This window comes from Sander lucioperca, chromosome 14 (genome assembly GCF_008315115.2).
Source record: "Sander lucioperca isolate FBNREF2018 chromosome 14, SLUC_FBN_1.2, whole genome shotgun sequence".
Lineage (NCBI taxonomy): Eukaryota > Metazoa > Chordata > Actinopteri > Perciformes > Percidae > Sander > Sander lucioperca.
This window is the reverse complement of record NC_050186.1, coordinates 15,206,283-15,216,926: the sequence shown is the minus strand read 5'-3', so window position 1 is coordinate 15,216,926 and position 10,644 is coordinate 15,206,283. Positions and strand designations below refer to the sequence as shown.

Here is a 10,644-nt window from a genome sequence, read left to right as displayed (position 1 = left end):
CACATTACACATTAGCCATTGCTAATGATTGCTCTTGGGGGAATTACTGGAATTGTTGGGTTTTTGTAAATCATAGAGTGTGGTCTAGACCTACTCTATCTGTAAAGTGTCTCGAGATAACTCTTGTTATGATTTGATACTATAAATAAAATTGAATTGAAATTGAATTGAATTGTTTTATTTTGTATTTTCTTCTCCTGTGTCATGTCTTGTGTGTTTTCCCACCTTTGTGATTGTCTGCCCTGCCCTGATGAGTTTCACCTGTTCCTCGTCAGCCGCATGCAACCTGTCCCATTGTTACCACCCTGCTTTCCTTGTGTTTATGAGTCGTGTTCAGTGTCTGATTATCTGCTTTTGTTTCTGGCTCTCAGTGTTATTTTTTCCCAGTATTTACTTCTCCAGTGTTTAGTATTTCTTGTAGTATAGCTTTTGTTATTAAAGCTAGCGTTTTGTTTCATTAACCTGCTGACTGGTCTCATTTATTTGGGTCCTCCTTTCAAACCCTGGTGCTGCATCAGGATCACTGAAGACAAATCATCATTGGTAAGTTATTTAAAATCAGATTTTATTCTGGCCGCTGCTGCCACTGTTTTTGTATATGTTAAGGTTTATTAGGGAAAACTTTCATAATGAAAGTGACCGTCAATCTGTAAATTTAACTTTACCAACATTAAGCACATTAACTCTAATTCTGCATAATGACCGTTTTGCCAAATAAACCATAACATACATATATATTTAATTTCCCGCTGTGCTAATCTTATATTTATTAAAAATAGTGCTTTTTTTGTGGTGGTGTGTTTCAAAATACAGTGATACTGTTTACTGTCCATAGATCATAGTGTCGCTAATGGTTACTTGGCTGCGTGTGCATCATGATGTGTAGGCACATGACATGTAGTTGGTTTTGTGCGGTAGCAGGGGTCGCTGTCATGCGTTTTGCACCCCAGCCTGTTGTCACCATATTCTGCTGAAGTGCACACACTGCCTGTGTGATGATGTGATTTTTTTTTTTTTTTATTATTATTTTTTTTTTTGTAAGGAGGCTTTGCATTTTGCTTTAGAAATCAGCTGTTTGTTTTGGTGATAACACTCATTCTCTCGGTGCTGTTTACCCATTGCATTGTTCAGGCTGGACTAGTGTCTTCATTTTTGTTTCAGAGCTGGAATTGTCATAAATAACTTTTTGCAGTACTATAAGAGAGGACACAATTGGCTAGGGTAGTAATTTGCTTTTTCCCCAACAAGAGAAGGCGGGGTCACAGGACCAAGGTTTAAGAGTCATGGTTCGCTACCAGTGTTGGGGAAGTTAATTTTAAAAAGTAGTGTTTGCTCATTACTTCTTAAAAAAAGTAATCTGTTACTTTACTTAGTTACCCCCAATGGAAAGTAACTTTTTACTTTACTCGTTACTTTTAAAAAGCAGGCGTCTCGGGCAGAGACTGAAGTTAATCATACAAAAACTATCTTTGACCATAAAGCCAATCAATGGTTTATCAGTGAAGTGTCTGAACTACACTGCAGACTGGATTCTCTACTCACAGAGTGACGGCTGATTCATTATGAAAGAGTCCAGCGCGGGTTGAATGCACATCAGCAGGTCATCGGTGTTATATGGTGTTAGTGTATACTATGTAATGTCTGTATCGATTTGTACCGGTTGCGCAGCCACGATGGTCCGTGCATTGTCGTAGACACATGCAGCCTCTTTTCTGGAAATTCTTGCGTGTCCGTGCAACCGACACAAGCAGTGGCGTAACGAGCCAACACCGGGCCCCTATGCAGGATTATCAAGGCGGGCCCCCCTACTACAGCACGTGATGACGGCACCATGTCCACGAGTAGGCTACCATGAATAGGACAGGATAGGATCATAGAGTCACAGCATATAAGAGATGAGATCAAATCAGGAGTAGCCTACGTGCACCACAACAACAAAAACACTGAATGTGCACATTTGCATATCGCATGAAAAAAAACACACAATAGCAGTCCCTCCAGGATTTTGTGGCCTTTTTTTAGATTGTTGCAGCCCAAAATGCCTGATTTTTGCGGGAGCTTTTGTAAAAAAATTGCGATAAAAGTTGCGATGTCTTTTGTTTGTCTCATCTGCGGCGTGTGTGTGTGTGTGTGTGTGTGTGTGTGTGTGTGTGTGTGTGTGTGTGTGTGTGTGTGTGTGTGTGTGTGTGTGTGTGTGTGTGTGTGTGTGTGTGTGTGTGTGTCGCGGGTGGAACTCAGCAGCCCCGCCTGCTGCAGAGCCAACAGGATTGAAACAGCAGCTGCTTCATCGGCTTTAGAGTGAAAAATCGTTTCGATTGTCGCGAGTTATGAAAATGCGATAGGGGGCCCCGGCTATCAATCAATATCTTCCAGTCACGTGGGCCCCTGATTGGTCTGGGCCCGTAAGCACCACTTACCCTGCTTACTGATAGTTACGCGTCTGGACACAAGTTCACAGCTGTCCGCTGCGTGTATCCACCACATTCATCTGTGAGGTTGTCAGCTTTGTGTCTGCCTGGCTCCAGCAAAAATCCACGAAGCTTAAAACGCTCTCAAAAGTTAGCTTTGGCTGCTTCTCGCTTGCCATGATTACTCTGCTACCAGCCTCTGTCCCGTGTGGAGCTTGTGAGCGCGCAGCTGAGAAGGCAGTGTCGCTGTCAAATCTGTCCCTGGGAAAAGTAACTGCCGAATTGAAAAAGGAACTACGTTTCATTACCAAATTTTCAGTAGTAGCGCGTTACACGACTTTTTACCCGAAAAAAGTAGTTAAGTTACTTTGTAACGTGTTACACCCAACACTGATCGCTACTGTTTACATTACACTTACACATACAATACAGTAATGTATGTCATTGTGAACACTACTCTTCGCCAGTACAATTTGTCATTTTGTTGCACCCGAATATATAAAAAGACATTGTTGGTTAGTCCTGCTTACTTGTTGACAATTAAAAGTAAACCATGCTGTTTTTATAGTTGGAGTGGATGCTGTGAAATCACTTCATTAGCCATCAAATTGAGCCTTGACACAGCTGCATCCCATACACCCTGTGGAATGTTCTAAAAAATATTCAACCATTGGTCAGTGGAGAAAGACAACAAACTCTGATGTATTTCAGCAGGAGGTATTCCAGAAACTGGGACTGGCAAATATACCAGATCCGATGAACACAGTTCAATTTAGTGTTCTGCTTGGAAAACACACATTCTGAAATGTAAGGGTTTTACGATTGTCTTACAAAGATGTTTCCTTTTCATGTTACCATTTTCCAGCAATTATATTTTCTACTGCTCATTGTGAATTCCTCTTCACTTAATTGCAAAATTGTAAGAATTGCCCTTCGTCTACCTCTAATTGCAAAGAACACCTGGGGAAAGCAATTGTAAGTAGGTCAGTTAGAAAAGTATAAATTGCACAAAACTTTGCTGTACATTTTCTTTTTTATATTCCCTGGCAATTACCCAGTGAGGCTCATTAAAGAGGAACTTGACTGAATCACAGGTCAGCCAATTATAATCAAGGTAAAGGATTTGGACACTTAACAAATGTACACCATGGAAATGTATCTTATAGTATCTAAGCATCATCAGCTGTGCATGGTACTCTGATGCCCTATTACCCCTCCACCAGTCAATGATGGAAAATGAGTCAATAGGAAATCCTACCACTCCAATTAATGGGAACAGAAATGGCAGAATATTTTCGATTTCAAAGGTTCATTTCACAATATAATGCAAGTCATTACTCTTATCCCCTGTGGAGATTATCCTTGCTCTGTTGAGAACAAATGCACACCGTTCAGTCTTAGTTCGATCACCAGAATCAAGTCAGTGGTTGTGTAATCAGGAAAAGTGTTTAACCCAATCAAGACTAAATACAATTTAGGATTATTTAAAATTGTCTTTCTGAATGCTGATTAAATTAAGAAATGTCACAATGACTTTTAAATAACCCAAGTTAACCACCAGTGTCTTAATTACACCCATTATTGCCCCTGTGATCTATCCTTCTCCACCACGACTAACCTTTTGCTCGCCCACTTCATTTTTTCTTTTACTCCCCGTCCTTGCATTTCATTCTTGCCCTGTCTCTTCTGTCTCTCGCTACAGGCAATTTTCCCCATTCAGTTTTCCTCTCCTCCTCATGACTCAAGTCACGAGTCATTAGAAAGGACTGACCTTCTGGGAAAGGTCTTGGGTAAGCAGTGATAAAGTAGGGTTGGCCCATTGAAGAAAGCTATACTGTAGCACTATAATAGGTGCAGCTATAGTCCAGGGAGCGGACTAATGGTCCTTAACCTCCATGTGCCATTAGCCTGAAATAAAGAGAGAAGGGAGGAATACAGACTAGAGGGAGGACAAAAAGTAGTCCCCCTCTCCTCTGCCCTGTCTGACATGGAGACGTGGATGATGTGAGCATTAAATGCACTTTACATGGTGCCTCTGTATTGGCATTTCTTTTAAAAAGTCACCTCGTCCACTGAGGAAGTAAGCCCTATTAGTCATTGCTAGCTTGAATGACGCATGCAACACTGTACTGTGAACATACAGAACTTGAGTTGACAACATCTGGGTAATTTTCTCTCCAGACCCACAGAAGACATTATACAACTGTTTTGTAAAGTAGTACTAGCCATAAAGAGTAGACTGATCTTTATGTGAAGTGCTTCTCTAAATCTGCATTAAAAATTCTGTCTACAATGTATTTTGTAACTGGCTAGTTTGGTTGTGCCTCGTTTGCTTCTCTCCTGCAGGTTCATGTAATTGATAGGCGGGGCCATCCACTTGGGCTGAGTGGGAGCACCTGGGCCCAATGCTCCCACTCACTACATAAGCTGCCACCTTGGTCCTCTCAGAGACTTTTTTTTTGGTGCTTTGTTTGGTTCCATTATCAATTTTTCCACCAACACCCGCACACCATCCCACACATCCACTCACTGACACGGCTGACTTTACTGCCATCCACATCTCTTTTGCAATTTAGTTTATTTTGTTGTAAATATATCAGTTAATTTTCCTAAAGATTCTCTATAACTAAAGAGAATGCATTACATGCTACCCCAATTTTATGAAACGGTACACACTTCCTGTCTCCCGAGTGAGCATGGCCATGTTTGTTATATTTGCATAATGTATTTAAATTTTCTTTTACTGGCATTAGATATTTACACAGCTAAAAGCAATATTTACCTGTATTTATCTGTGGCATTCAGAAATGTAGTTGACTTAGTTGACATGTTAGAGATTGGTAAAAGCAAGATGGCACCTGTGTTTGGTCTTGCCACTGCTGCATCACATTAACGTCAACTTTCTCTGTTTGGGCTAGTCTTTTTCGTTGTCATATCAGCCCTATCGATTAACGAATGTCTCTGCTGCTCGGACTTATAATCGATAAGTTGTTAAGTTAACGTTGTTGGACATCAGAGAGTCTATGGAAAGACTATTTGACAGCTGGGAGAGTTACAGACAAACATTTCCGCCCCTGTTTGTGCATCCTCCCTCCTCGCTTGAGTACTAGCTCCTGCTCACGGGCCAAGGACCTGGAAATCCCAAGAAAAGGCAGAGAGGGAGAGGCTGGTGTGTGTGTGTGTGTGTGTGTGTGTGTGTGTGTGTGTGTGTGTAACCGGGAGTCCAGTATACTTGTGGGGTCCGGACAGCTTTGTGGGGCCAAAATGCTGGACCCCACATCTTTAAAGGGCTGTTTGAGGGTTAAGACGTGGTTTTAGGGATAGAATTAGGTTAGGGTTAAGGTTAGGCATTTAGTTGTGATGGTTAGGGTGAGGGGCTAGGGAATGCATTATGTCAATGACGGGTCCCCACAAAGATAGTGAAACAGTGTGTGTGTGTGTTGATCTTAACTTTCCGCTGGATGCTCTTCCCCTGAGAACTTGGGCTCAAAGGCGTATTCTAAACCAGCATGCCGCTGATAGGTTCTCTGGTTTGTTGACCCCAGGTTCACTGATGTGATGCTGATGTTTTTAGTCAGTGTTTTGCAATTTTAGATAAAGTGGCACCTGTGAAAGCAAGCCTTCTCAGTCATAAAAAGCCTTGTTCTTTGATAAATTAATCAATCCACCTTTTTAGGAGAAATTGTCGACAGGTATGGAAGTCGACTAAACTCAAGGTTCATAGACTTCACCTTAAGCCTGGTTCACACGTGACGATTTTAAAATTGTCGGCCGATTTTCCAATCCTGAGAGACCCCACACACGGCGATAAAAAATCACGGGTCTAACAGTTTTGGTCGTCAGTGTGTGATGGCAGCACACGGCAAAATCAACACATCACACACAAACCGATTTGACTCCCGAGCATTCCCAGGTCAGACGGGAAATCTCGCAAAATCCCTCGAGATCAAACGTGACTTCAGAGTAAACAATCATGGCGGATGAAGAGGATGCAGTGGCAATAGTTTGTAGTTTGTTGTTTGTTTTGTTGAAAAAAAACGTTATCACAGGTCGACGAGTTGGTCCTCCATCTCCGACTGTTTTGATTTTGTTTCCCGGTGCTTTCTTCGCCACCTCGTCACCTCGCTTTCTGTTTGGCTACATGCCACAGTCCACAGGCTGCGTGCTTGTTTGTCCACACACGAGGAGAAATCGGGCCAAAAAAATCCAACATGTTGGATATCCCCGATTTGAGATCGGAGCGGTCCCGACGTCCTTCCGAGCAGATGAGAGCAGTCTTAACACACCACACACGGCAGGAATATCTGATCAGATTATTTTACGATAATCGGAGCATCCTTAAGATTGTTGGAAGGGGTGAATCGGGGCGAAAATCGGCCTAATTATCCTGCTGTGTGAACCAGGCTTCAAGGAACTAAGGGCTTCCTTAAATGAAATGCTAGATCTCAATACTTCCCTCAGCTAATATCCTCAAACAAGAAAAAAACCCAAAATCTTGTTTGACACCTTTTAATGAAATTGTTTCCCATACTGCCCTTCAAGTCCCTGTGTTCTCAAAATCAGACTGTAATGCATTTCTTTATTTCTTTGTAGAAATGATCAGAGATGTCAGGGCAATATGCATTAAAAAGGTATGTGTATAGGCTTTAGGCCTCCCCACGCGTTAATGTAGGCCAAGTTTAATATGCAACTTAATTTTAAACAATATATGTAGTAGGGGGTCCCTGTTCTGTGTCTCATTCAGTTAAGGGGTCCTTGGCTTAAAAAAACCTTAAATCTGTGCTTTAGCCTATCCGTGTGAGACAGAAACATGTCTCGGACAAGTTAATTTTCTCCTGATTTTTTTAGTCATTTTAAGTCATGATAAATCACGCTAGAACCTTTCTATAATAATCTTCTTTCCCTTTGTACCTAAAAAGATGCCAATACAGGTACTTATAAATAAGTTTATCTGCTGTTGGCATATACAGAAAACTACACTTAGCATATGCTTTGCTATAATGTTCTTGGGGCAGTGTGAATGAAATTGCCGCTATACAGTGTGTGGGCAAAAACAACGGTGTCGTTAAATCTTTATGCATTCAGGGTTCTGATTCATGAGATGGATTTCAAGTTGCCTAGAACTAATTCATCTTGCTGTCACAATCTGCCCATCTACTCAAGGTCAAAAGTGATATAAACAACAGGTTAACCACACATGTGCTACAAGGCCACACGTTAAGTGCACAATTAATCACAAGACTTTGTTATTCAGTAGATGGTGGCAATGCATTAGTGAGCAGTGAACAAGACAAGTGGAAATTTCATCAACTTCTGATTTGAGGCCTGCTCACATTGTGGTGATAAACAACACATTCTCACTCCCGTCTCGTAAAATACGGACGCTTGGTCAGGTGCCTTTGTCGTTGTTATTGACACTACAAGTCTCCTTTAGCGTCGTATAACACGGTTTAACTAAACGCGCTTTAACTAAATGCGCTTGGTTGGGACTATTGGCGTCCGTTTTGACGCAGTTAGGTTAAGGAAAAGCTTGTTGGTGGGCTTGCGCTTCCGTGACACGCGGGAACGGGATGGTTAAAGACACACGCGGGACACAAACTCCAGTCTCCTGGGTGAAAGTCGTGTGTTTGACCCATACGAGTTCAGAGTGAGAACGGGTTGTGATTAAAGCCCAAAACACTGAGAACGTAGCGATAAATTTCAAAACATGAACGATGCATCTTGACAGTGCAAATGAATGCCCACGTCATAGATAGTCACAGAAGAAGGAAAGGAGGAGGCATAAGCCCCGTTTCCATCAAACACTTTCGGTATAGTACCTTTACAACCTTAGGTAAAAATCTCCACCAGACCTGTCCATTGCAGTGCATCTGTTCACACTTTTATCTCTGAGAAAAGATGCTGATTTCGCATCACTATATGTATTTTACAAATTATTCCTTTACCACGATTTTGTGAGTTCCTTATTTTGAGGTTAGAGATAAACACATCTATCTTTTTAATAAGGCCACTAGATTATTTTAAGAGGGCCATGGGAACGTTTAAACTGATGGGAAGACGCATGCTGATAGCTGCACTTAAATGTAGTCAATTCTTCAAATGAATCATACCTCCAAATCCGCCTCGAACTACTGTCAAAGCACAGGCATTCTGTTTAGCATATTACGGCTAATCAATTAACTGCTGTGTTGATTAATTGCAGTCTGTTATATCTAGCAGACTAGAAGTGGATGGTAGAGACCTGCTCCTATGATACTATTTATTATAGGAGCAGCCAGCTACCATCTTGCGGGAACATAATGTGTCACTGTGCCGGTCGCAGCAGGAGAAAGCCCCTTCTGGTGCCGGCCTGCATGCTCTTATTCTGAGGTGTATTATTGAATAGCTGTCCATCATAACAGTGCTGGAGTAGACATATCCTGCACAGAGCAATGGCACGGGCAGGGAGCAGATGGTGCCATTTTTTATTAATGACTAACCTCAACATTTATGCTGTGTACACATCAAAACAAGATGCACATATCACAGCAGTGGGTGGACACATGCAGTGCAACCCTTAAGCATAAATTATCCATATTATCACCTTGTGTGTGTGTGTGTGTGTGTGTGTGTGTGTGTGTTACATAGAATTTTAAACATATGCTGTTAAATACCAAGTTGGTCCCACCAGTCCAATGTTCACATTTTCTTGTACAAAACCATGATTCTAGTAAGGTTACAGCCTACTGATTATAGTCTGTGTTAGACAGTACAAGCCACTAATGAAGGAGTGTGTGTGTGTGTGTGTGTGTGTGTGTGTGCATATTAAATACAATTTGAGAAGAAGAACAAGCAAAGCATTTTTGAGTTTCATGAGCTTCTCAATCTCTACTGATTTTACATCTACTGCTGCAAAACAATATGCAGGCTGGTCAATCCACATTCTCTTTCAGCACTGACTTGGCAAATAACATTACATATTTACGGAATAGCAGTTCATTGGCTAGTAGTTGAGACGACTGTCTATTAATAAACATGGTCACTGGGGCTTGGCTCTGCAAGGGTTTGTTACTGATAGAATTGGTAAAAAGGAAAAATACCCAGCGACTCCCACTAAGCTTTGACTCTGAAAAGTAACGTGCTGCTATGATGCTCTATGAGATAATAAGTCAAAGTCTCATAAGAATGGTCACAGATTATAGTTTACTTTAAATTGTGGGAGAGGAGGAACTGGAATGATTTTGATTGCTTCCTTCTTCCTCCCACAAAAGCGCTTATGAATTTCGTGGCAGATTACTGTCTGTGTCGCTTTGTATTACTGATGTTTTTAGGTATTGAGTGTAGCAATTTAATTTCTGTTGTAATAACTTCTACTATTGTTGGTAGTAATATCAGTATGTCTCACCTATTATAATTGTAATATGTAAATGTAGAATTAGATTTAAAGGTGTGTGTGTGTGTGTGTGTGTGTGTGTGTGTGTGTGTGCACTCAAATATGACAGTTGAAAACAATACAAAACAATCAAACATAAAGACAAAAGTTATCAGAATTCCAATCTAGTATTAGTTATCTTCCTCTGATACAATGATGAAAGCAGTGAGAAAATATAGTTAGGTTCTTGTAACACATATACCAGCCTGACTGTTGCTCTCATGCGATGAGCAGGCCTGCGGCAAAACACATTTTTTATTCCTTCAAAATTGAGAAATTTGCATTAAAAATGTACAGATTCCCAGCTGATAAAGTCATAGCAACTCTTCCAAAAAGTTACGAGCATTTGTAATACATTAAAACTCAAATCAATTTTTAGTAAGATGTTAAAAGCAAAATATTTATACGAAAGTCCATAATTGTCCATTCAAACACATAAGAATTCAAAAGCTCAAGCCTAAATCTCACCACTATTGTTTTCCAGCATTAGCAAGCACCTGTAATAATGACTTGTCATACAGAATATGTCCAATAATTGTTAAATACAAGTTTTTTCTTTGTTAAATAAAAAAGCTGCTAGTTTGCATTATCTAAAATGAAGTGCCTCTATCAAGGCAATTCAAAGGCATATCAGATGTCCACAGTTGAATATTTCAACTGATGCATATTTATAAAATGTGTTAACTTATGAAAAATACTAGGCTTGAGTGTATTATGAAAATGCAGGACTTTATCTACGCTCTTCCAGCAAGGTCTGTACTAGATTGTACTCTCACAATCCCTGTGGTAACCTTCATTTATGTATAAAGTTGCTGATTTCCCACC

General features: G+C 40.7%; 1 long non-coding RNA gene across 1 annotated transcript; it reads left to right on the top strand.

Moving 5' to 3' along the window:
* The first annotated feature begins 3,119 nt into the window (after positions 1-3,119).
* LOC118493095 lies at positions 3,120-5,016 on the top strand. Its single transcript, XR_004895046.1, has 2 exons — positions 3,120-3,215; positions 4,755-5,016. It is a non-coding gene; the product is annotated as an uncharacterized LOC118493095 (long non-coding RNA).
* The last annotated feature ends 5,628 nt before the right edge of the window (positions 5,017-10,644 follow it).